Source organism: Herpailurus yagouaroundi, unplaced genomic scaffold (genome assembly GCF_014898765.1).
Source record: "Herpailurus yagouaroundi ecotype Mexico unplaced genomic scaffold, PumYag 205, whole genome shotgun sequence".
Classification (NCBI taxonomy): domain Eukaryota; kingdom Metazoa; phylum Chordata; class Mammalia; order Carnivora; family Felidae; genus Herpailurus; species Herpailurus yagouaroundi.
The window spans coordinates 8,793,404-8,820,329 of record NW_024412436.1 but is presented as its reverse complement, the minus strand read 5'-3'; the positions used below and the strand labels follow the sequence as shown (position 1 = coordinate 8,820,329).

General features: G+C 42.3%; 1 long non-coding RNA gene across 1 annotated transcript in view; it reads left to right on the top strand.

Annotated features, from left to right (window-relative positions):
- The window catches only part of LOC121014985 (uncharacterized), a 53,247-nt gene extending 30,002 nt beyond the window's left edge, over positions 1-23,245 (top strand). The window contains exon 3 of the long non-coding RNA XR_005783549.1: positions 23,105-23,245. This is a non-coding gene — a long non-coding RNA (uncharacterized LOC121014985). The remainder of the gene's footprint in view (positions 1-23,104) is intronic.
- The last annotated feature ends 3,681 nt before the right edge of the window (positions 23,246-26,926 follow it).

Sequence of the window (26,926 nt, the reverse complement as noted above, 5' to 3'; positions counted from 1 at the left end):
CCACAAACCTGTGGAACCTGTTCCTGCCTCTATGAGCCCAAAGCACTGTCTTCAATCCATTCCTTATTATATACTTTATGTTGAGGTTATTAATTTTTGTATATTACACACCTTGCAGTCCTCTGTCTGTGCCCAGTATGTGCCTTGTGTCTGATAGGTGCTCCATGATTCCGTGTTGTATGGATGCTGTGGAGAGCACCAGGAGAAACTCGGTGTAGGGCAGATGGCATGAGGGATGTCAGAACTGGGGCTGCATTTCCACAACTGAGGTATGGAAGAACAGGGGCTGAGTCAAAAGCTGCATTAGAAACTTCAGGGCTTTGATGTATTCCTGCCCTTTGGGAAGGGAGGAAAGACGTGAGAAAGAGCCAAACTGAAGTCCGGATGTCCTGCTCTGTTCTGCCCTGTTCCGGAACCAAGTTATTTTGGGAAGAGAAAGAATATGACTGAGTCTCAGGGAAGGTGAGGAATCCCAGCAGACAGAGGGTTTTACATTTCCTACATCGAACACATTGACAAAAATGACCTAAGCTTTTTCTATAAGGAGACTTTTGGGTTATTTTGGCAACCCTCAGGGAGCCCCCGGTATTTGGAGAGCGGGTTCAGGTAAAAATAATGTCAGTCATATACACCCAGCTGTCCCAGTGATCTGGGTCTATGTAACATTTGCAATAGCAAAGTTTGATTTGCAAAGTCCACTGTCAGCCCTGGTTTCAACCTTGGACTCTGGGGTCCAGGGCCGTTTTCCGTACCTCAAAAATCACAAAGGAATGTACATGTTTGCCCATGGTGGACTGCTCAGGCTAACTAAAATGTCAGGTGTTTTTACTTTGGACTGGAATTATTTCCACTCTAGGTAGGAACCCTCATGCTAATTTGAAGTTGATTGGTAAAACATGAGCTCGTTTTTAAAAATGCAATTTTTTGGGGCGCCTGGGTGGCGCAGTCGGTTGAGCGTCCGACTTCAGCCAGGTCACGATCTCGCGGTCCGTGACTTCGAGCCCCGCGTCAGGCTCTGGGCTGATGGCTCGGAGCCTGGAGCCTGTTTCTGATTCTGTGTCTCCCTCTCTCTCTGCCCCTCCCCCGTTCATGCTCTGTCTCTCTCTGTCCCAAAAATAAATAAACGTTGAAAGAAAAAATGCAATTTTTGTAGATAGGCTCTTTCAACTATGGGTTTTCCATATTTATCGGAGCCAAGACTTCAAAGTATTTTTTCCCTTTTGTTCTGTTAGGAGATATTTTAACCCTGCAGCTCTGCAGTATCTGCATTCCTCTATATTGTTACTATTTGTACAGGTCTGACTTTCTCTTCTGTTCCTTTCTCTCACTTCACCTGTCTTTTGCATATTTAAATAGCTAATTAGCATCAAACTACTTTTGTAAATGCAAGTTTGCCAACAGTTTCAGGCTTTTGTAATCTGCTAGAGCCATTCATCTAAAGAGACAGTTTACTATTTTCTTCTGACAGTTTAAAACACTTCTGAGGATAAAATACACAAATATGTAAAAAAAAATTGTAGTGATATTTTCATCACTACATCTGTAAGAAGACTATCCCTACATTTATTGTTTCTTCTTGACATTTGAAGTCAAATGATGAGGTAGCAAAAAATGATTTCAGGGAAAAATTGTCTTACATAATTCCACAACCCAAAATGGTTTCATTTCTGCATTTTATCCTTTAGAATTTGTTTATATGATTTATAAGTTTTTTATTTTATTAAAAAAATTTTTTTTCAACGTTTATTTATTTTTAGGACAGAGAGAGACAGAGCATGAACGGGGGAGGGGCAGAGAGAGAGGGAGACACAGAATCGGAAACAGGCTCCAGGCTCTGAGCCATCAGCCCAGAGCCCGACGCGGGGCTCGAACTCACGGACTGCGAGATCGTGACCTACTCACGGACCGCGAGATCGTGACCTGGCTGAAGTCGGACGCTTAACCGACTGTGCCACCCAGGCGCCCCTATAAGTTTTTTAAAAAAATGCTCATTTATTTATCTTAAGAGAGAAAGAGAGAGAGGATGAGTGGAGAAGGGGCAGAGAGAGAGAGGGTGAGAGAGAGACCCAAGCAGGCTCGTGCTGTCAGCTCAGAGCCCAACTCGGGGCTCAAACTCACCAACTGTAAGATCATGACCTGAGCCAATATCAAGAGTTAACTGAGCCACCCAGGCGCCCTGATTTATAAATAATTTTTAGTTGTGTTGTAATCATTGTATGCCAGCCATTTTGTTGGTATTCTTTAACTAAACGTCCCACAGTCTCAAAATAGTCATTTATCTACAACAAACAGGATGAGAAGTCAAGATGATAATGATAGAAAATAGCATGCTGAGAATTGGGGGAGGGGGAAGGCTGATAGATCAAACAAGGAAGAGAGTGGACGAGGTCAATATGTCTAAATTTTTTTATCATTAAACTTTAAATAACAGTTTTTTGATAATTAGGCTTTACATCACAGTTGGTATGTGCATGACAATGTAAATAATATGTATGGAAGCTATCAACGTCAGGATGCAATGAATGCTTGGAGCCCACCACCCAACATGGGATCTTGAACAAGTATCCATCATTTGCTTCTGTGTGTTCTACTCTCATCTCATCCTGCTGCCTACACCCCAAAGACAATTCTTCTCCAGAATTTCATGCTAATTACTTCCTGGCTTAGTTCAAAGTTGAGGTAATTGGTGACGTAGCTTTAGGCATATAACTTAAAGCTAAGTCTATGTAGAACCTAACCCAGACTACAGACCTTTCAAAATCTCAAGGAAAAAAAAAAAAAAATCAAAGCATAAAATAATATAAACAAAAATAAAATACAAAGAAAACAACAAAGAGGACTTAGAAATAGAAAAGAGATATAAAACAAAATACAAAATAAAATGAATAAGAAAACTGAACTTGTTTTCACAGCAGAAGGGAGGGAACTTACCTGCTGAAAGAAAAAGGCTCTGAGAGTGGATTTAAAAACAAGCATCCAGCAATCTGTTGACATAGCGAAAATGAAGTGACTCACACATTGGAAGGAAAATGATGCACAAGAGTTTGATGGAAAAATATAAAGATATTAAATAGCCAGGAGGGTTATTGAGGAAGAGGGTTTGGTCCTCAAGGAGGCTATTAACACAATTCTAAAAACCAAGAGTTTTGGAATACAAAAAGCAGATATCTTTGGAAATGTAAGTGAAAACTGGTAACAGCACAATAATTGTGACAGCTCTTAACATACCTCCCAGTCCTTGATAGATCAAGGAGACAATGGCAAATATAGGATATGAATGACATAATTTTTTAAATGTTTTTATTTATTTTAGAGAGAGAGAGAGAGAAAGCTCATGCAAGTGGGGGAGGGGCAGAGAGAGTGATGGGGGAGCACTGAGGATCCAAAGCAGGCTCTGCACTGACAGCAGAGAGCCTGATGCACTCACAAACTGTGAGATCATGACTTAAGCCGAAGTCGGATGCTTAACCGACTGAGCCACCCAAGGGCCCAAGAATGGCATAATTTTTGATACTAATTTGAATTCATTTTTTTTTAATTTATTTTTTTTAAGTTTTTATTTTAAAGTAATCTCCACACCCACCATGGGGGCTCAAACTCACAACCCTGAGACCAAGATTTGCAGGCTCCAATGGAGCCAGCCAGGTGCCCCTTTGACACTGATTTTAAAGAAATACATCAAATTTTATACATTGCAAACAGAAAATACAAATTATTTCCTACTACTGATTAAATTTTTACATTGACCCTATATTACATTAAGTTAGTTAATTAGTTTTTTTGTATAAAACTGGCACAGGCCACTCTGGGTTTAATTAGTTGGAATTAGAAACACATAGTAAAAGTAGAGTTCACAGCCCCAATAACAAGTTTAACATCCTTTCCTAAAAAAACCTCCTCAGTCAAAAAAGAAAAAAATCACAATTCCAAAAGAGCTAGAAAATAATGAGAATAAGAATACTGCATATGAAAACCCATAGATGTGGTCAAAGGTATAATCAGAAAAAACGCAGAGACTTGAACACTTGTTTGTCAAAAAAGAAAGAGTGGAAGTCAGTTAATTAAGCACTGAAATCATAAATTAAGAGAAAGACGAACAAACAGTAAAGTAGAAGTAAGAAAATAAAAGATAAATGCAGAAATTAGTGAATTATAAATAAAGAAGCTCACTTAAGAAGTAAACTCAAGAGGAATATAAAGCAACCATAAAAGAAGTTAAAACACCACCTACACCAATCTTAAAGATAAAAAAGGGGCACCTGATGGCTCAGTTAAGCATCCAACTTCTGCTCAGATCATGATCTCACGGTTCACAGGTTTGAGACCCACATTAGCCTCTGTGCTGACAGCTCAGAGCCTGGAGCCTGCTTCAGATTCTGTGTCTGCCTTTCTCTCTGCCCCTCCCTTGCTCATTCTCTGTGTCTCTGTCTCTCTCAAAAACAAATAAAACATTAAAAAATGTTTTTAATAAAAAAATAAAAAAGAGAGAAAACACAAGTACACAAAAGCAGGGATTAGAGAAGCAAGATTGCCATCACAAAAGAAATTATAATTTATAATTATAAGAATTATTATAAGACTAATAATTATAAGAAATAATACTATAATAAATATAATATTTATAAGAATAATTATAAGATAACTATAATATACAATAATATGAAATATTCTGCTCTTACATTTGTAACTGAATGAGAAGGAAGTTTTTTTTATTAAAAAAATTTTTGTTAATGTTTAATTATTTTTGAAAGAGAGACAGAGTGCAAGCAGAGGAGGGGACAAGAGAGAGGGAGACACACAATCCCAAGCAGGTTCCAGGCTCTGAGCTGTTAGCACATAGCCCGACGTGGGGCTCAAACTCACAAACTGTGAGATCATGACCTGATTGATCCACCCAGGCACCCTGAGAATGAAGATATTTGAGGAAATTAGAAACAAGCAAAATTCACTTAAGAAGAAATTCAAAACCAAATATGACAGGCGTTTCCAAGACCAGCTTCAGACCGATCATTTGCTAGAAGAATTCACAGAGCTCAGAAACACTGTTTATTGCAGTGAAAAGACACAGATTGAAATCACAGGAAAACGGTGAATAGGATGAAGCCCAGGAGAAACCACTGCCAGCTTGTCCTCTCCCAGGGACTCCCACAGACAGCAGCTGTGTGGGACCAACACGGGCAGAGTATTGCCAACCAGGGATGTTCACCTGAGCCTTGCTGTCATGTGGGCCTGGGGTGCCCCTGGGTCTGACTTTCATATTTAGTTTCCAGCCCCTTCTGAAGTCAAACTGACACACCATGGTCCAGGACCCCAGATGAACAAAATTAGGCACTCACCATAAATCACATGGTTAGCACAAACTCTGGCATGGCCTGACGCCTCCAGTGTGCAGACATACTCTTCAGGCAGGATAGCAAAAGGACTCAGACATCATGTCCCAGGAGCTGGTAAAGCATCAGTCCTGAAGACCTTTGGAACGTGCAGGGTCTAAACAACGTATTCCCACTGAGTATTCTTCACTGCACACAAAATAAACCAGTTATTGTGTCAAGATCTACCATTCCAGAAAGCACTAGGCGTCTCTATAGCTTTATAATGAAATTCCTTCAAACTTTAAAAGACTATTGTGCTGTGATTCAACCCTTTCCAGAGTTTATAGGAGAAAAAAATTCTCATTATTTGTATAATTTCAGCATGGAAACATACTACCAAAAACAAATGATAGTGCAGAAAACTGCAAATGAATCAACTTTTGGATATTGATGCAAAACCCCTAAACAAAATGTCAGTCAATAGAATTCTAGTGGTACAGCAAAAGATTAATACACTGACACATGGAATTCATTCCAGGAATGCAAGTGTGGTTCAATATATAGAAATGAATCACTATATGTCACTCTATTAATAGTTCAATGGAGGGGGAAAATGTATTGTCCCAATAGCTAGCAAAATAATATTTGATAAAGTTCATTTTTTATTTATCATTTCAAAATAGAGTAAGAAAGTATTTCCTCAACTCAGTTAAAAATGTACATCTCAGGGGGCACCTGTGTGGCTCTGTTGGTTAAGCATCCAACTCTTGATTTGGGCCCAGGTCATGATCTCCCAGCTCATGAGATTGAGTCCCCCCAGTTGGGCTCTGTGCTGACAGCGTGGAGTCTGCTTGGGATTCTCTCTCTCACTCTCTCTCTGTGCCTCACGGCAGCTCGTTGGTACCTCTCAGAAAGGAGATTCTACATTTGACCCTGAGCCCAGATCTCTGCAGCTGTTGCATGGGGGTCGCCTCCAGATCTCCTGATGTGGAGACCAGCACTGTTTACCATTGCAGCCCCTCAGGACTGTGTTTATTTGCACACTTTGAAAGCGGCTGCCTGAGGGTCTGGTTTCCAATCAGCCTGAAACTGGGTGCTGGCTGAGATCCCTCCCTGGGGAACACCAGTGTATTTTCGCACACCTTCAACAACTGAAGCCCATACAAAGAAATCAGGCTACTTAGTCCCAAAGGTTCTGGAGACAACCAACAGCAAGGCAAGGTGGAAGGGTAAGGTTCATCTCCTATGCAAGACCACTCTGTCAAGAATGGGAGAGGCAGCTCTTTCTCCTGGTACTAGAAACACAGAAAGGCAAGCAAACTGAGGAAACAGAGGAATATGTTCCAAACAAAAGACCAAGATAAAACCTCAGGAAAAAACCTTAAATGAGACAGGGTTAAGTATTTCACCTCACAAAGAGTTCAGGGTAACCGTCATGAAGATGTTAGAGTGGCTATTATCAAAAAGACAAGAAACAACAGGTCTTGGCAAGGGTGTGGAGAAAAAGGAATGCTTGGGCACTGTTGGTGGGAATGCAAACTGGTGCAGCCACTGTGGAAAACAAAATGGAGGTTCCTCAAAAAAATTACAAATAGAACTACTCTATTATCCAACAATTCCACTACTGGGTATTTATTTGAAGAAAACAAAAATATCTGCACCCCCATGTTCATCAAAGCATTATCTACAAAAGTCAAGGTATGGAAAAAACTCAAGTGCTCATCAACGGGCAACTAAATAAAGAATATGTGAGTAGATAGATAGATAAATAGATAATAGAATTTTACTCAGCCATTAAAAAAAATGGAATCTTGCCATTTGCAACAACACAGATGGACCTAGAGGGTATTATGCTAAGTGAAAGAAGTCAGACAGAGAAGGAAATATATCATACGATTTCACTTATAGGTGGATCCTAAACAAAACAAACAAAAGTCATGCGCATAGAGAACAAAACACACAGAGAACAGAATGGTGGTTGCCAGAGTGGGGGGTGGGCAACGTGGTTGAAGGGAGTCAAAAGGCACAAACTTCCAGGCATGAAATAAGTTAGTCATGGGGTCTAAAGTCCTTATTTTTTTGTGTGTGTGTACTCTGGGGAATCCAAGTCTGTAAGGACTGCAAAGAATTAATGAAGCACTTCCGATACGTAGACCAGAAGCAATCTTTGAGGACAGTCATGGTATTCCTGTTCTTTTTTTTTTTTAAAGTTTTAAAATTTATTTTTGAGAGAGAGATTGAGAGAGGGTGTGGTGGAGGGACAGAGAGAGAAAGAGAGAGGGAGAGAGAGAGAGAGAGAGAAAGAGAGAGAGAGAGAATCCCAAGCAGGCTTCACAGCGCAGAGCCTGATGTGCGACTTGAACTTAAGAACTGTGAGATCATGACCTGAGCTGAAATCAAGAATTGGACGCCCAACCTAACTGAGCCACCCAGGCACCCCGATAACAAATATCTTCTAATTAGAAATAATGAATCTATTTTTGTTTAACCTCTGGTGGTCAGAACTGTTACTTTCATCTTCCGAAAATCAGCAAGTGGAGAAACAAGGCTAGGTTTTAGGCTTTGAACTGGGGCTATAGTGGGATGAGAGTCTTGGGAAGGTTGGGAGCTGATGTACACAACCTGTATAGTCCTCTCTTTTTGAGTGTAGGTGGAGCTAGTGAATATGACGGCATATTATTCACACATATTAGTTCACATGTTAATATGTGAAATCAATATTAATTCACACATATTATTCAACTGGTTACTAGCCAGTTGACTGAATTAATTTCGAAAGGAGATTATCCTGGGTGGGCCTGACCTAATCAGGTGAACCCTTCAAAGGAGTGATACGGAAAGAGTCAAAGTAGTGGGGACATTTTCTTGTGGGCCTTGAAGAGACAAGCTGCTATGAGAGGCCAAGATTATGGCCTTGTGACACCTGAGTTGAGGGGATGGCTGAGCCCTGCTGGCCCTTCTGAGCTGCAGGACTGACAGAGCCAGTGGGAGTTGTGCTCAGTTGTGTTTGTGGTGATTTGTGGTGCAGAAATAGAAAATCCACAGTGTCTGAGTGGAACAACACAGGGATAGTGACGTGATTTGTTTTGGCTTTGTTTTGTTTCTTTTAATTTTTATGTGAAGTTTATTTATTTATTTTGAGAGAGAGAGAGAGAGAGAAAGAGAGTGAGTGAGAGTGTGTGCAAGAGGTGGGGAAGGGCAGAGAGAAGAAGAGAGAGAATCCCAAGCAGGTTCGGAGCTATGAGTGCAGAGCCCAACACAGGGCTCAGTCTCAAGAACGCCCAATGTCATGACCGGAGCCAAGATCAGGAGTCAGACACTCAACCAACTGAGCCACCAGGGGCCCCTGTTTTTTCTTTCGAGCGGTAATCATAGTTTTAGTGTTTTGTGTTTGTGCTTGCATTCTATTTCCTCCTGCCCTCCTTTCTTCCTGTTTCTCTCCCTCCATCCACAAACCTTCCTTTGAAGTATCCCTTCCCTGTCAGATTGATTCCTGTTTCTGTCGTGACAGGTGATGGTCATACAGTCACATACACTTGGAATGTGTGTACCTGGGTGAGAGCTCCACTGTTGGTTAGCCCCTGAGCAACATCCATGACTCACTTGCAGATGAGTGGTTTGGTTGGGCCAGAATGTGTCCGAAGTTCCTATTTGCACAGGTGTCTCAGGATGCTCTGACCTGCCCACATCTGTGTGCAAAGCGGGAGAAAATGGTGTCACTGTTTCTGGGGTGCTTGAAGGATGACATAAATGGCTCCATGAGCAGTTTGCCTTGAGCTTGTGGCCACCTCCTCCCGGAACAGGCTCATGATGTTCCCAAGTCAGCACAGCCTCATTCAAGAGCCTCAGGCAGCCCATGAAGGTTGGGCTTTCATCCCAGCCTGTCATTGATGCTGCTTTTCTTACCAAGAGTGTAGAAGAGATCTAGAGGAACAGACGCTAGAAAAATGGGCAAGAATACAGTCTAAGAGCGATCCTCTTTTCTGACGACCTCTTCTCTGGAGGTTAGAACTGGCCTCTGTGAATTCCACCAATATGCCGTCAGCACTGCTCTTTTAAGTGCTAAAGATTAAAAGGTAAATAAATCAGAGCCGGGGCGCCTGGGTGGCGCAGTCGGTTAAGCGTCCGACTTCAGCCAGGTCACGATCTCGCGGTCCGTGAGTTCGAGCCCCGCGTCGGGCTCTGGGCTGATGGCTCAGAGCCTGGAGCCTGTTTCCGATTCTGTGTGTCTCCCTCTCTCTCTCTGCTCCTCCCCCATTCATGCTCTGTCTCTCTCTGTCACAAAAATAAATAAAAACGTTGAAAAAAAATTAAAAAAAAAAATAAATCAGAGCCCCAAGAAGCTTACATTCTACTTGGTCCAGGTTTGTACACGACCTCAAACAATGGTAGGCACCTCAAAACCTCAACATATTATGGAGGTTCAGAAGAGGGAAGTTTTAGGATTCAGACTTTGCAGTATTGAACCCCTTCCCACCTTGTGGGTCTGAAGGGATGGAGGGGCGAGAGTTTGTGGATTAAGTCACCACTCCTCACAGGTGTTCTCTCCTCCAAGCTGTGAGCCTGATCACATCCCAAGCAGCTTGAGGAATAGTGAACTTCCGTCTGAGTCACCTTGAGGAGCTGAAATGAGTGGAAACTGAGGAAGGCTGGCTTCTCTGTGACTGCGTAAGTGTGACCTGCCTGGCTGACCGCATTCGAGGGCCATACAGGGTCATGAAAGGAGTCAGCATGATGTTATTTTACATCCTTATAGAGAGGCCTGCCTGGACAGGGGGCCGGTGTCAGCAGAAAAAAACTTGGAGGCTCTGGATTTCCAGGGCTAAAGAAGTGATTCTCAATTTTTCTGGCCTCAGAGTCTCCTTACACCCTCAAAAATAATTGTGGACCCTGAAGAGTTTTTGTTTATATGGGTTATAGCTACTGATTCTTACCATATTAGAAATTAAACCTGAAACAATTTTATTTTTTTTATTTTTGTTTTTTTTTTTTTTAATTTTTTTAACGTTCATTTATTTTGGGGACAGAGAGAGACAGAGCATGAATGGGGGAGGGGCAGAGAGAGAGGGAGAGGGAGACACAGAATCGGAAGCAGGCTCCAGGCTCTGAGCCATCAGCCCAGAGCCCAACGCGGGGCTCGAACTCACTCAGCGTCCCTGAGCTGAAGTCGGACGCTTAACCGACTGAGCCACCCAGGCGCCCCAAACCTGAAACAATTTTAAATGTTTATTTACGAATTCATTTAAAAAGAGCAGTAATCTTGGGGTGCCTGGGTGGCTTAGTTGGCTAAGCGTCCAACTTCGGCTCAGGTCATAATCTCAAGGTTCATGAGTTCGAGCCCTGCCTCGGGCTCTGCGCTGACTGCACAGAGCCGGCTTGGGATTCTTTCTCTCTCCCAGTCTCTCTGCTCCTCCTCTGCTCGCACTCACTCTCTCTCTCTCAAGATAAATAAAAATAAAACTTAAAAAATGTTAAAAAATAGCAATCATTTTACTCATGTGAATAAGATTCCCTGGATGGGAATTCCCTGAAAGGGTCCCAAGAATCCACAGGACTTCCTGGACCCTTCCTTGGGAAGAGATGAGCTACAGGAAAGGGAAACCAACCAGCCAGAGTAGGGATGCATTTGTTCCACACGGAAAGTCTCTTGGTGCCGAGGGAGGCTCTGACGACACATTGACCAAGCTCAGAAAATACTATCCGTGTAAGAACCTCTCTGTTTCCCTTAGCTCTTCTCTGCCCTCAAGAGCCAACCAGGAAGGCTTGGAGACACAGTTCATCAATGTGGAGAAGGGATAGAAGAAGGGGACGAGAAGCATTCAACCACTGCTGACCACAGTCAAGAGGCAGGGAAGGGGCAGGAGCAGAAGCCTCGGCTCTACGGTCGACCTTTTGAATGTAGCATTTCCGGGGTGCCTGGGTGGCTTAGTTGGTTAAGCATTGGACTTCCCCTCGGGTCATGATCGTGTGGTTGGTGAGTTCAAGCCTGGTGAGTTCGAGCCCCACGTGCGTCAGGCTCTGTGCTGACAGCTCAGAGCCTGGAGCCTGTTTCAGATTCTGTGTCTCCCTCTCTCTGACCCTCTCCCGTTCATGCTCTGTCTCTCTGTGTCTCAAAAATAAATAAACGTTAAAAAAAAAAAATAAATAAATGGGGGCGCCTGGGTGGCGCAGTCGGTTAAGCGTCCGACTTCAGCCAGGTCACGATCTCGCGGTCCGTGAGTTCGAGCCCCGCGTCAGGCTCTGGGCTGATGGCTCAGAGCCTGGAGCCTGTTTCCGATTCTGTGTCTCCCTCTCTCTCTGCTCTGTCTCTCTCTGTCCCAAAAATAAATAAACGTTGAAAAAAAAAATAAATGTTGCATTTCAGTTCATTTCCAGGGAACCTTTTATTACTTAAAGTGATCAGATAAGAAATGGTGTCCACCTGAATTTTTGTTTGGAGCGGAGGAGAAAAAGACCCCCATAGAATAAATGTAAAGACATAGTGAGTGGGAAATAAAAATAAATTGGCCTGAGCAGCATTTTTGCCAAACACACTTTAAATACATAAATGCACAAGGAATTGTGTAATTTCTTTTTTTAAATGTTTATTTACTTTGAGAGAGAGAGAGTGTGTGTGAGAGTGGGGGGAGGGGGGACCCGCAGAGAGAAAGGGGGAATCCCAAGCAGGCTCCGAGCTGTCGGCACAGAACCTGATGTGGGAGTCAATCCCACAGGACCATGACCAGAGCCAAAATCAAGAGTCAGACACTTTAACCAACTAAGCCACTGAGGTGCCCCCAGAATTGTGTAATTTCTATGAAAGAAAGCGACAGGGTGTTTTAGAGGCAAATGATATTGTTACCTAATCTAGTCTGGGGAAGAGGACCTGGATTGGAGACGAAGTTGAAAAGATGGGCTTGGGGTCATAGTGGACCAGAGTTGAGCTGCCCTTTTGAGCCATGCGTGTTCAGCTTGCTGGGCAACAAGGTGTAGCTAGTGCTGTCTGAGAGGCTTTAGACAAGGTTGCTTTCCTCCTTATCATGGAGAGTAGAGGCTGAGAAAGCCTAACAATGGAGCATGTTTAACAAAGCTTTTATCCCTTTTTCCACGATCACTTCTGAGCCTTTCAACTATACTTAAAATCTGTCTTTCTACTCTCACTTCGGATGTTGGCAGCTTAAACTCTCTTGGGTTCTGCTCAGGAACCTTGCTCCCGCAGGATGTGAGAAATGCTGTCACTCTGGGTTGAGTAAAGTCCTGAGAAAGGTGGCATCTAATCACATTGGCGGACTGTGGTCTTTTCCTTTTCATTCTTTCTGTATGCACCGTCCCCGCGCCATCTCTGTCCCTGCTTCCCCTCCCGACCTCACCCCTGCCATCTTTTCCCCTGCGGTAGCTTCCCCAGCCACAGGAGTCTGGAGGGCATGGAAGCCTTAGAGCCACTTCAGCATCAGAGCAGAGCAAAGACACAGGTCTAGAGCCAAGTAAATTAGAGGCTTATCAGGAATCAGGTCATGGTGTGCACCTGCTGCTCCCAATGCCGCCCATAAGAGGGGTGATGCCCTGGTTGTGCCCTGTCATAAGACTCAGGGAGTAAACCCATCCTGGCTCATGTGCAGAGAAGGCCTTGTATGCAGAGGGCTGCACCTAAAAGCACCAAAGAGCTCAGCTTCTTGGGTCAACACAGCTTCCTTTCTAAGCCAATCTACTCGTAAAGAAGTAGGCGGAGGGGCACCTGGGTGGCTCAGTCAATTGAGCGTCTGACTTTGGCTCAGGTCATGATCTTGCATTCGTGGGTTCAAGCCCACACATCGGGCTCTGTGTTGACAGTTGGGAGCCTGGAACCTGCTTCTGATTCTGTGTCTCCTTCTCTCTCTGCCCCTCCCCCACTCACACTCTGTCACTTTCTCTCAAAAATAAATAAAAAAACAAAAAAAACAGTGGGTGGGGAAGAGGGTTTACAAAAGGCTGTTACTTAATGCCCGACACTGGATTAAATCGCCTCATGTAGTCCCTCTTTCTCTCCCTTTTCTTTTTTCTTTTTTTAGAGAGAGTGAGCAAGAGCGAGCAGGGGAGGGGCAGAGAGAGAGGGAGAGAAAGAATCCCAAGCAGGCTCCACGCTGTCAACATAGAGCCCAACGCAGGGCTCAAACCCATGGACCGTGCGATCATGACCTGAGCCAAAATTGATAGTCAGTTGCTTAATCGACTGCGCCACCCAGGCGCCCCCATCTCATGTAGTCTCTTAAGAAAACTCTGCGGAGGTGGGTTTTCTTATCTTCACACCACAGATAAGTAGGGCACTAAGAGATTAAACAGCCTGCCCAGGCTGCACCCCAGCAAATGACAGAGCCACACATTCACCAGAGGTCAGCCGTGCCTAGGGGCCACTGCTGTTCCCCGCTGCTGTTTGTCAATCAGTTCGTCTTTCTTATTAAGAAGGAACTTCTTACAGAACACGATCAGTTCCAGGTTTTCCTCCAGTTTATTACACTCTTTTGGGGAATATTGCTTTTCGTGTTTGCTTTTTTAATTTGGAAGGTAAGAGAGGAAGAAAAGCTGGGGTGGTTACTTTTATAAATGGATTCTGAGAGGTATTTTCTCCTTGCGGGAAGAAGAGAGATCTGTGTGTGGAAAAATAAATCTGGTCTTTGTTACCTTTCTTTCTGATTTCTCTAAAAAGTTTTTTGTACTAAAAAGTTTGAAAAAATATAGGAAAGTAGGAATAATAATATAATGAATACCCATTATCTACAAATTCTCCTTCCTAGATGAAAAACAAGTTATTTCTAAAAATACTTTACCCGTGCCCTTTCATGCCTGCTCCCAAAAGAGAGAAATTGTCTTCCGACTAAGGCTTTGAATTAAGATCTGATTTTAGTTCCTTCACTGGCAGACACTGAGTTTCTAATAAGATGGCTCTTTCTGGAGTTTTGAGATCTCTACTTTCTATCCACTTACTACTTCCCCTTCATTCTGAGACATAAGAAAGCTCCTTCGGTAGCCATCTTCACAGGGAAGCTTCTAGAATTAATGAGCTGAGAGAGATGCCATTTTGAGCTTCTTTAGTAAAAAAAAAAAAAAAATTAATGTACAGCCTATTTCTCCCGCTTCGCTGTATTTTTAGAATAAGAGACTGTCTTATCATTCTCTTACACTTATACTCAACAGACACCACTCCAGGATTTACTGCAGGATAGAAACTGGGGCATGGTTCTAATTGAATAATGATAACAAGAAGAGATGCAGGGCCATTCTGAGACATGAAAGTATGAAGAATAATTAACTGATAACAGAAAGGATAAAGCCAAGCTAGTTCTTCATTTATTCAAGTAGCAAGCGTGTACAGAGCACCATAAAGCTATTTCTTACATCAACATGCATTTGCTCATTTATTTTTGGCTTTGTAGCTAAACTTTAATTATTTTATATGATGTCACAAAATAGCGGAAGCAAAGGTGTCCCAGCTCTACTTTTATTAGTTGTGCAACCCAGAGCAAGTAATTTCCTTTTGGGAAGTCTCGCTGTCCTCAAGTGCAGCGTGGGGATAATGAAGGGACTCATGTCATCGGGTGCTGAGAGTGTCAAATGAAATAACTCATGCACAGTGCCTGCTTCCTAACAGGTGCCCCCTGCATGGGTACTGCTGTTTCTGTGCTGATTGCATGGTTTCAGCCATTGTTTGGAATGACATTTACAATTTACAAGACTCCCAGAAATCCACAGAATGACTCTGTGCTTTCCGTCTCTGCAACTCTGGATTCTATAGGGTGAGAGATGCTGGTACCCAGAGGGGGCATACTATTGCCAAGGTTCCCCTTGAATTTTGAGGTATGGCTGCCTCCTGAGCCCTGTAGACAAATTGTGTGGATGACAGACAAGAAGAGGTGTCATTGTTTTGGTAAAGGTCATTGGCCTTGAGCTTCCGGAGGGGACAGGGTTGCTGTTGTACAGGGGTAGGGAGGGATCTGTAGGAAACCAAGATGATCCACTTGGGTGCTTCTTGGGACTGTCTTTCACAACTATGACTGCAAATGGACAGAGATCGTAACCTTGGCCTGAGCAGGACATGTTTCAGAAGTGATGGTCTGGTTCATGGCCCAGGTAAGCTGATGAGATCAGCAGGTGTTCATCCTTTGTATACATCTTGCATCCAAACTTTCTCAGCATTTGCTTCTAGAAAACTCCACCTGTGACAGCACCTGTTTCCATTTGGAACCAAGGCACTGGCTAATTCCATACACCACCTGCCCCCTGTTTTTGTTCTGTTCTTTCTAATTTTATTGGGTATGATTGTATTTCTTATTCATAGTAATCATTGACTATTTTCCACCAATGTCGCTTAGCGTCATTTGCAAGACTTATGCAAGGATTCATTTGTGCTATAAGTTAAGAAATAGACATCAATTCTGGGCAACTAAAGGGGAAAAAAAAGGAGATGAAAATTTGCAAGACAATGGCACAGCCCACAGAATCCAAGAAAAAGATGATTCATCTGGATCCAGGGAAGAAACGATCCTGTGGGAGTTCTAAGGTATCTAGGAGCAAGAGTTCCGGGTCTCTTTTCTGGCAAAGTACTGTTATCGGCTCAACTTCCACCATTACAATGTTCCACTCCAAGCTTTTCATGCACAAGAAAGGAAATGTGACCCACCAGCTTGTGTCTGTTTCAAATTGGGGATCACAGAAGGAGCTGTTAGAGTCCTGTAGCTGAGAAAAGGCTGCTCCCACAGAAGGGGACCACATGACGACAGCTATTCCAAGAAGCATTTATTAATTTTGGTAACAAATCAATGATGGGGTGAGTTTCAAAGACATGCTTGGTTGCCAGAAACTGTGTTAACAGCGTTGAAAAAATATAGGAAGGTTAAAAGCTTGATTTTGGTGCTTCTTTTTCTATTGTAGTTCTGCTAGTCTCTCTCTTCTTTGCTTGGTCTTTGGTGAGACGGTCCTCTGGCTCTTTTGTACCTAGAGACAGTGTCTTTCCCAGTGACCTGGCAGCACATATTGTGGAGATCTTGGTTTTTCTTCCTCTGTCCCAGGGTGACCAGACTCTTTCAGGTCAGTAAACAGAGCATAGCTCCAACTGCTGTCATCTCCTTCTTAGCTCTGAAGAAATGATTCTAAAAATCTTGGGCCTTCTGTATTTTGGTAACTTTGATAGAGGGAGTCATTGTTTCTAATCCATTCTATTGTTTCAGGAGTAATTGCATTCCTGAAGATAAATTTATGAGCCGTGTAATGTTATGAAGCCAAAGCCAGATAACCACAACATATTTCTCTTTTCACTTTCAATCATAGAAAAGTGAGGTCCATAATAATTTTCCAAATGGAAAAATTTGTTCAGCTCCGGTATCTACTAGCACCAGCTCTCTCCTTTCCCTTTATGTGGGCTCCTTTTTGCTCTATGCTTAAATGTCCCATTGTGCCTTTGCGCTACATGCCAAAACTGTGAGCTAGCCCCAGGTCCTTCTGGAAGCACACAGTATATATGTCTTTAAATAAATAAAGATAAGCCATCTTTTCTCTTCCTTCCTCCAAAATAGAAAATAGCCATAGTGGTTTATTTTAGAGATAAGAAAATGGAAAGGTTTTGATGAAAGGGAAGTGACCAAATTGTAGATAACTGCTGGGCCTTCCACAGAGTGAGATGGACATTTATAGAGAGCACACAGGTTCTTGGCACCAAGAAGGAAATTTCGAAACACACAGCCTTTGTCGGAACTGCCACTGTGACAAAGAGCCACCATGTCCATCTGACATCATGGGTACCCATGTCTTGTCTTCTTTTTTTTTTTTTAAAGCAGTTGAACAAAAGACCTGTCGTCTGTATACTCTGCATTCACTTTATCTGAGAAAGCATCCAAAAAAGGGATACTTTTGGGCTAATTATCCCTCTTGGCAGAAATTGGAGTTGTATTGATATGTGTAATTTCTGTGGTGAAAGCTTCTGTGTTTTGGGCACATAATTTTCAAAGGATATAACTTGCACTTCCCTTCCTTGGACAGTTAACATGTTTAGGTGGATGACCAGAGTTAAGGGGGCCATCAGTTCTGGCAGTTTCCATCTGTGGACAGAAGATGCTGTCCCAGTGTCTCCCTGTTCCATTCCATAGGCATAGAGTTCACCTGTAGTCCTGAGTAACCTCCTGTAAGCTACAAGGTATGGGGCTGGGGAAGAAAGTTCTCTGTGGTTGAAGAGAACAATGAGGGTAGTCCTCCAAAGTCTGCTGAAGGGATGGATTTTGAAAACCAGAGCAGGAGGAGGCACATGAAGACACAGTGGGGGACGAGCTATTTCATTTCATCTCCTGGTGCAGCGGATCCTTCAAAGTGCTACGACTGATCCACCACCATTCCAGATTCTCCTCAGCATGGCTAATACTTGTGCTGGTCTAGACAGCTTGTCGGGCTAGCTGATCCAGATTTTCATCCATGAGGGATCAGAGTCCTTATTTATCATACCTTTGTCAATCCATGGTTGCTTTAATTGTCTCTTCACAGTTTAAACTGGACATGAAGATATCAAGATATTTCCTAGTGAATATCTGTGTCATAAATATATTCCTCTTTGCCCCCGTTATGTAGCAATAACCCTACCAATGGTAGATTACCCTTGCTGATACAATTTCTTTGTCTGCTGGTCTCCCAGTGTAACCTGAAATCACCTGACAAGCTATTAATTTAAGTATAGAGGACCCTTATAGTCCCCAGGTGGAGGAGTTCCTCTAGACCTTCAGAACTTATTTGCCTCCAGTGGGACATTAGCAGTGATGATAAGAGTCTTTCCACCCCTTGGTTGTTAGACTGTTGTATTCTACATATGTAGAACACAGAACCATATAAAGACCACTGGTTTAGGATACGTACTTCATTCTGAAGGACAGTGCATCAACATTGCAGAATGTCATCTCCATGTGAGTGCCTCAGCTGCACCTTCAAATGACTGCTTCATCATCATCCAGGCCGGTGGCATCTGTGTGGTGCAGCACAGTATGGTGTATGATCATGGAATACCATAGACCATGTTCATGGTTGCATGTCCTTTGGTAATAAGCCAGTCTCTTGGTCCAGGGTGATATTACATGAGATCCCACTCTGTACATAATTGGACATCGTAGTACCCTATTAATGTTGACTAGTGCTGTTACAGGTTGGATATGCAGCAGTGGCAGTGGCTAGATAAGCTTTGATGAGAGGGAGCTTTTGGTTTGGGGCCCAGGCATGGCCTCCATCTGTTAGACTATGGCTGAACTCTGCCCTGGCCCATTTTGCAAGCACTGGGATTGCTAACACTTACTGGATGAGTCATTCTGTCTACCTGGTTGTTTAGCCCCTCTTATGCCGTGGATACTGTCTGGTGAGCAATAATGTGGAGCACGAAGAATTGCTCACCTTGAGCCCACTCCCACATGCTTCTCCATATGCCTCTTCTCCAGGTTGTTCACTACAACCCTATGACAAACCAGCTAAACACTACCCCAAAGGCGGGAATGTGTGCATATCCCTTTTTTCTCTCAACAAAATGGACAACCAGATGCCTTCTGAAGCCCCACCCACTGGGAGGGCTTGCTCTCATCGCAGGGGTTCAGGCTCATGCTTGAATGAAACCATAGTACAGCAGCAATATTTGTTCCAGCTCACACCAGCATATCAAGCTGACCCTTCTGTAAGCCAGCCCCAGGATTTTTCTATGTCTGACAACTGGTTGTAGAGAACTGCAGTAGGAGGCCATAGATGTGAGTTGAGGGAGACACATGGGTGCAACAGGGTGGGTAATGCTAGAGCCTGGCCACCTGTTCATGCAGCTTACTTGTGCTCAATGGCCCTGCTTGTGCCCAATCCACAATGTACTGCCTCCATTGTACAACAGATTGTGGCTTTACGCAAGTGGCTTTATGACTTGGTTGGTCTGATAGCACCCAGCTCATGATGGGAAGCTCCAGTTATGTGGTCACTTGATCTATGGTCAGAGCTCAGTCTCCAGAAGGACCCAGTCTGCCACAAGATGCTTTCAAATGGTCTTACTCCAGAATCCTAGGAGCCTGCACTGAAACTTTCCTATTGGAGTTGGCCAGATACCCAGTTCAGCGTCTGTCTATTACAAATAACACTAACACCATGGGATCTGCTGGCCCACTGTAGAGCTTTCTTTTGTTCTGGGCTCCATTCAAAGCTGTAAGACTTCTGAGTTTACTGATCAATGGGTTGAGCAGTATTCTTAAGTTTGGTGTATGCTACATTGCACTCTGAGGAGGCTACTCAGAGCAGTATTTCTCACTTAGTGATAGAAGCTGCAAGATGTAGTACTTATTCTTTTATTTTTGCTTTTTTAATTTGAGAAAGAGGGAGAGAGAGAGCACAAGCAAGTGAGAGGGACAGAGGTAGAGAGAGAGAGAGAAAGAGTCTTAAGCAGGCTCCATGCTCAACATAGACCCAGATGTGGGGCTCTTTCCCACGACCCTGGGATCATGACCTGAGCTGAAGTCAAGAGTCAGATGCTCAACTGACTGAGCCACCCAGGTGCCCCAGTAGTACTTATTTTTTAACTTGGAAGGGAGATATCCTGGCATGCCCTAGACCACTAGACCCCCAAAACTTCACCAGTGTGCTATGTCTCTGAATCTTTGTTGGGTTTTTCTACCCTCTCTGGACTGCATGTGTCTCATCAGGACATCCAGAGGGACTGCCACTTCCTGCCTATCAGATCCAATTGTTAATTGGGCCAGTGTGCTACTCTGTAGAATGTCTAAACAATCAAGTTCTCTTTAGGGAATACTATAAAGAGAACAGGAGTGTTAACAGCCCTGGGATAAGATTTAATTTTTATTGTTGTCCTTCCCAGTGGAATGTGAACTGCTTCTGGTCCTCTTTCCAGGTGGCTTATTGACAAGGATTAAATTATCAGATAGATCCACAGACACATCCTGTGTAAGATGCTGTGTTGACATACTCTACTAAGGATAAAATTGCCCAGCAACTACAATTAGGACATTTCTTGATTTGGTTTGCAGTTGTCTCTATCAAGCACTATGACCCATCTGTCTACTTCAGTGGTCAGACTGGGATTAAGGGGGGGGAGGGTATGATGAGGTTCCCTACTACTGCAAGCTTGAAGTCTTTGAGAGTGGCATGAATGTCTGCTAGTCCATCCACATAAGAGATAGTGTTCTTTTTTACTGGCAATCTTGGTGGGACAGAGGGAGGAACAGTTTTAAGGGCTTCTTCTTGGCTTTTCTTAATGATGGCTCTTACCTCACAAATCAAGGGGCTAGTGTGAAGATTCTACTGTATGCAAAGTGTGTCCACCCTTCACATCGTTATGCACTTGGGACCTGGGAAAGGACCCCTGTGGATGCCCCAGAGCCAGGACCCCATTCATCATCTGTCCTCTACATGACTCCACTCTCACATGGGACCTTGATAACTTTGGATTCCCTGTTGAGGGTCAGAAAAGATGCTGTATCCAACAGGACCTGTCCTGTCAGAAGAAATAAAGGGGTTGCATTCTATCTCCTCTATAACCCATTTCTACCAGCCCTGTTTTTCAACATGTCCTTTGGGGTCTCTTTGGCTTGAAGGGGCACTAATGAGCTGAAATTTCCAAGCAGAGCTTAATCCAAAGTGTGTATTTCTATCTGAGCAGTTAAAATCCAGGGCAAAACCTCTTTGTCATAATCGTTCTAGACCTCTGTTTCCTTATCTTTTCCACCTTTATAAATCTGCATTCTAACATAGAAAGGGATGTGAACAGGAGGTGATTTGAGAAGCAGTGTGCTTATGAAGTGTAGGGGGAGAAAAAGAAATTATTGTCTAGCAAAGAAAGTATCTGGTTCACACTGAAAGGCCCCCAAATTGGACATGTGTTTCTAGCCCCAAAGAGCTTTTTTAAAATAAGTAAATGCTTTTGCCTTGGACTTCTACTTAATAGAAGTAAAGCAGCTTTAGGACAAGGCCTGCTTTTGGAGAGATTTGGGTGGTTATTAGTTATATATCCAAGAAAAGGAATATTTTCAAATTTGGGTGGTCGACCTATAAAATGAGCTGAATTGATCAATAGATCCTTTCATTAATTTATTCAATGAATATATATTAAGGAACCTACGATGTTCCCAATTCTAGTAGGCACAAGGGACTCACTAGGTCAGATGTAATGACATCTGATGAGTGTGGTGTCAGGGTCGACAGGGACAATCTGGGAGAACAGAACCAGGGTCCAGCAGTGGGAAAGGTTGGACCAGTTGCTGCTTAGATATTGGAGGTAAACTAGTGATAAGAAAATGTCATTTTACTGATTCAGTTGTTCTGTTAATCTCTAAAGTCTATGTCACTATCTTGGCAGCTATGTCCTCTAGGGACATGTGTGGAACATGAGATCTAGCATTACTAAGAAATAAGACCAAAGCAAATGTTCCCTTTGCACTTTCTGTTGGAAGGTAATACGATTTGGGCACTAAACTGACTGATAGCTAAAAGCAAGACTTTGCTGGCATTATTCAACTCCTTTAAAAGTGCTCAAGACCATTACATTTTTTTCTAACACACCTTCAAGATGTTTTCATAAGTTTGGGGCCAAGTTGTGCTCCCTCCCTGATTTTGTCTCTCCTTGCTGTCTTTCTTTCTGTATTTGGCCATCTTTATAGCATTCTATAAAAATTTCCTGTGGTTTTACATATCAGTATCTTCAGAAATATCTTGAACGCCATATTTCAACTCCATTCTGCACATGTTTACTCTATATTAGGGATCTGTGTTACTGACCCTTCTATTGGTCACATCATTTCTGTTCCCCTGCCCAGTCCTTCTGGATTAATGTTTCACTAGGACTCTATTCTGGAGTCTTGCTGTGACTCTGCCTCTAGATATCACCTGTGGCTGTCTCTCCCAGCTGCATTGTCCACAGCCCTAGCCTCAGCCAATTCTAAGCCCAACCTCTCCGAGAACCTCTGCACGGTCAGCTCCCTAGCCCCCACCTACAGCAGAGGGGTTCGGACAAGTTCAGCTTCTACTATACACTCTTCACTCTACACTCACTATAAAATAGAAGCTGATAATTAATTTATTCCAAGCAGTTCATGATTGGAAAAGATACAGCATCTAATATCTATATCATGAAGTTTTAACTTCTAACAGCAGCTGATACTTTATTTTTTTATTTATTTTTTTTATATATGAAATTTATTGTCAAATTGGTTTCCATACAACACCCAGTGCTCATCCCAAAAGGTGCCCTCCTCAATACCCATCACCCACCCTCTCCTCCCTCCCACCCCCCATCAACCCTCAGTTTGCTCTCAGTTCTCAACAGTCTCTTATGCTTTGGCTCTCTCCCACTCTAACCTCTTTTTTTTTTTTTTTCCTTCCCCTCCCCCATGGGTTCCTGTTAAGTTTCTCAGGATCCACATAAGAGTGAAACCATATGGTATCTGTCTTTCTCTGTATGGCTTATTTCACTTAGCATCACACTCTCCAGTTCCATCCACGTTGCTACAAAAGGCCATATTTCATTTTTTCTCATTGCCACGTAGTATTCCATAGTGTATATAAACCACAATTTCTTTATCCATTCATCAGTTGATGGACATTTAGGCTCTTTCCATAATTTGGCTATTGTTGAGAGTGCAGCAGCTGATACTTTAAACCAAAGCAAAAGAATATGATAGTTATGTTTCAGACAATATGAGAAACTAACGGAGGCCATACTTTAGTGCAAGATGATCACATTCTTCTAGAGTGGCTCACTACTGAAATGTCTTTCCTTGTTAACATGTGGCTTAACATAATTCATTTTGAAAATGCTTTCTTTTCTGTAGTCATGATGGAGGGTTTTCAGCTTCCCATTCACATTTTGGAGAACCAGCTCGCCCTGAAGAATTCAGCCATTCAAAACGATACATTTGGCCATGTGAATATAGTGGATATCGATTCACCAAATTGGATGAATAGCTATCTTTTTGTGGTAAGGTAGGTAGGTGTGTGTGAGTAGAGTGAGTAGGCATCTGTGCATGCGGATAGAGATGCATGTATGAGTAGCAAGAACCTGATGGAAGTGATGAAAATATCGGCAGGTGCCGCCATGCTTGAATGTGTGCTCATTTTGATTCACTTGCTAGTCAGCCCAGCGGGATCTTGAGTGGTCAGGGCTGTATCTTGTCATCTATCCTTTCTTCGGGCTCTAGGACGGGGCCTGGTACAAGTTCAGATTTGGCAAATATATACAGATGGCATGAACTGCAGCAAGTGGTAGAAATGTCATAGAGTCATAGGGGACCTCAAAGGTCTTCTAGTTTAAATCCATATTTTGCAGAGAAAACAGTGCAGCCAATGATGAGCGTGCACATCTGTTACAGTTTGTCGGTGGCAGATCTAGTCTCACACCTAGACTTTCTGGCTCCAAGTTCAGTGCTCTTCATGTTGCTCTGGGACTGAAGAATTTTTAAAAAACAGTTTGAAAAATTGTTAATCAGATAACATGTAATATAATGCAGGTTTATTTCTGTTTAATCTTCTGAGCACAAGGCTTTGGGATTGTCAAGCCTTTGAAACCGAGTGCAATATTTGAAATTACCCATTTTCTTCTGATCAAGACATTTCCTTAGGGAAGAATACCAGAAACGCTAGTGGAGTTCACCTGAAATTGCTTCCTGGTAATGTCAGCTATTGCTTCTTAAGCCCCGGAAGGTAGATTGATAGATCTTGAATGGCTTGACATTAACAATTTTCTGTGACCCACTTTTATATAAAAGATCATGTTTGAGGGTGAAGAAAGAAACAGACAGATATCTAAATGAAGAAATACCTATTAATGGAAAAAAGGAGGTCTGAGCTTCTTCTTTCTAAAATATATTAAGGGAATTGCAAAACACAATGAGAGGATGTGTAGTGCTACAAAGAAGAAAGTGGAATATAAATGAAAGTCAGCTGAAAGACATTTCATGCTTTTTTGTCCTTGCTTCTCTTTGGTAGAGTGACTTCAAACCATGGTCCAGTAATATTTTCAATGAAGTAAATGTTATCTTTATTCAGATGTGAAAGGGTAGATGCAAGAGTGATTGAGTGAGAGAGAGATAGAAAGACAGAAAGAGAGAGTGACTGAGGATAGGAGTGAGATTTTATTTTTAGGAATCTTATTTGAAAAAAGTGTTCATAACCTTCAGAAGAGTATGATGTTGAATTCTGGCCTACAAATCACTGTATACCACTGTGATCATAACCGCACCCAAAAGCATTATTAAACTGTGGGATCGAAACCAAAAAGACCCAAGATACTAACCAGAAAACCATGATGATTGCAAAGATGTAGGCTTTCTAACTTTTCTAACATATTCTCTTGGTATCTTTATTAGTATAGTTAACCAATAAAAAATCACCAACTTAGATTCAGATCCAAGAATATAGGAGATGAAAATAACTACAAATTATGCTTCCAAGCAATGAAACGATTATGGAACTGAATCATTATATGTACCAAGTGTACAATAATGTTATTTCTTTCTTTCTTTTGTTTTATTTTACAGAACAACAGCATGATCAGGGAAGAGGGGCAGAGGGGAAGAGAGAGAGAAGCCCAAGCAGGCTCCCACCTCAGCACTGAGCCAGATGCAGGGCTCGATGCCACAACCCTGAGATCATGACCCGAGCTGGAATCAAAAGTTGGATGCTCAACCAACTGAGCCCCCCCAAGCACCCCTACAATAATCTTATTTCTTATTTTCTTCTGATTTATGCTTCTTCTAAACTTGTGGGATTGACTAAAACATAACAACTTCATATCTTTGCTCCAGAATAATTTCTAATAATCTTCACTTATCCATAGCTTAAAAATGGAGATTCCAGTAGTCTATGGATTCTTCCACATTCTGATGGCAAATTGGGGGTGTATAAATGATTTCAGATTCTTAGTTCAACACTCAGTGAAATCTGCCAAACAGGGTCCTCTCAAATGCAATTATACTTTTGTCAAAGTTATAGGGTGTTTCATACATGAATGATGAAATGATCCCACTTTTACTTTATAGAAAAATTATCTCTCTGATCACCAGGATTTGTGGAATTGCTCCCCGTAAAGGTTTATTGACAGGATGCCACTGGCTGATGTAAGATTATAAGAGAAGAATAAAAATCACAATGTGTTCTGTATGTCAGTTAAGATGCTGGTTTGAAATGATGGAACCAATCCTGGAAAATTGTCTTAATCAGCAGTAAAAATTTTTCCATTTGATTGAATGTTGCTGAAGAAGTTCATGGGTTTGTAAAAGAGGAGAGCAAGAAAAGACTTTAAAAATAATCATAAACCTTTTCCTTTTTATAAATCAGGAACCTTGGAGATCAAGGTTAAATAACTTGTCCTGAAACTCAAAACTAATAAGTAGCTGGAATAGGAAATAAACTCTTCTACCTTCCAGACTGATTATCTTCCCCAAGTCACTTATTCTTCACTTAATATTGGATAATCCGTCTCCATATGAGCATCAGCAAAATCCACTCCCTCATTTACACATGGCTTGATAAATCTAAGCCTAGGTTTATGGACAGGATACAAAGGCAAAAAACTCAAAAGGCCAAATTTTTCTAACCTGATCTTTCCTTATAGACATTATTTCAGGCAAGTTCCCTGCAAAAATACATCCCGAAAAGTCAAGAACAAAAAGGTGACCACAGTGTAATTTTAGCATGAGGGTGGGGAGGTTGAATTAATAAACTTAAGGTTTATATGTAAATCTGGATTTAGTCTTGGGTGACAGTTCTCAAAACTTTAGCACCACACAGCACTCTAACTCAAAAATAGGACTTCAGAAAAGGAATGAATGACCCTTGTTGAAATCTGAATGGGAACTTTCTCTTTCTGGCATACTGAAAAGAAGGGCTCTTTCCAGGGCAGAGTTCTTACAAATCTTGGTATTTATGCAAGAAGTGAACTAACACAGTTTAACAATGTTTTTAACAACACAGATTGAAACAAAAAGGAATTCTCTGCTCAATCTGAAGCGAATCAGAACATTTAATTAGCCAAAATACTCTGAGCATCTGGATTAGTTCAGTTTTTAGTGGCAGAAAGATGGTGAATTGGATTTACACTGAATTGGATTTACATTTGGATGCACAGTGGGATTCAAAGCAGGATGTGTTGTGTACTGAATTTGGAACTGGAAAACAATCTGTCAGGTGCTGAATTTCAGGAAAGTCTTTATCATTGAAGAAGATGCCAAAGGGCATTAAAGAAGGAAAGCAAGGTGACATCATGATCATTAGCAAATCCATGGAGAAGCCAAGCTCGGAACACTGCACGTGCCACTGGCTAACGTGAAAAATTTGGCGAGCTATAGTCACTTTGTCTGCAAGGAATAAAACAGTCTACTGGACATTTCTTGTTTTGTGTAAATTGATCAGTGTGTCAGTGCTGGGCATGTACAATGTAGCTTTATGCCGTGACATGGACAGAGCTCCACGTCTTACAGTTGTGATTGGGCTTCTCTCTCTGTGGGAAGAACTCCCTAACCTTATCCCTTAGCCTGTATGAAAAAAAGTCATGATTGCTTCCTTGCTGTGTTATCAAAAGATCTTCGGCCTACATCACTTTTCAATGTTTTCATTAAATAATACCAAACCTTGAGTTTCATGCTTATTAAAAAATT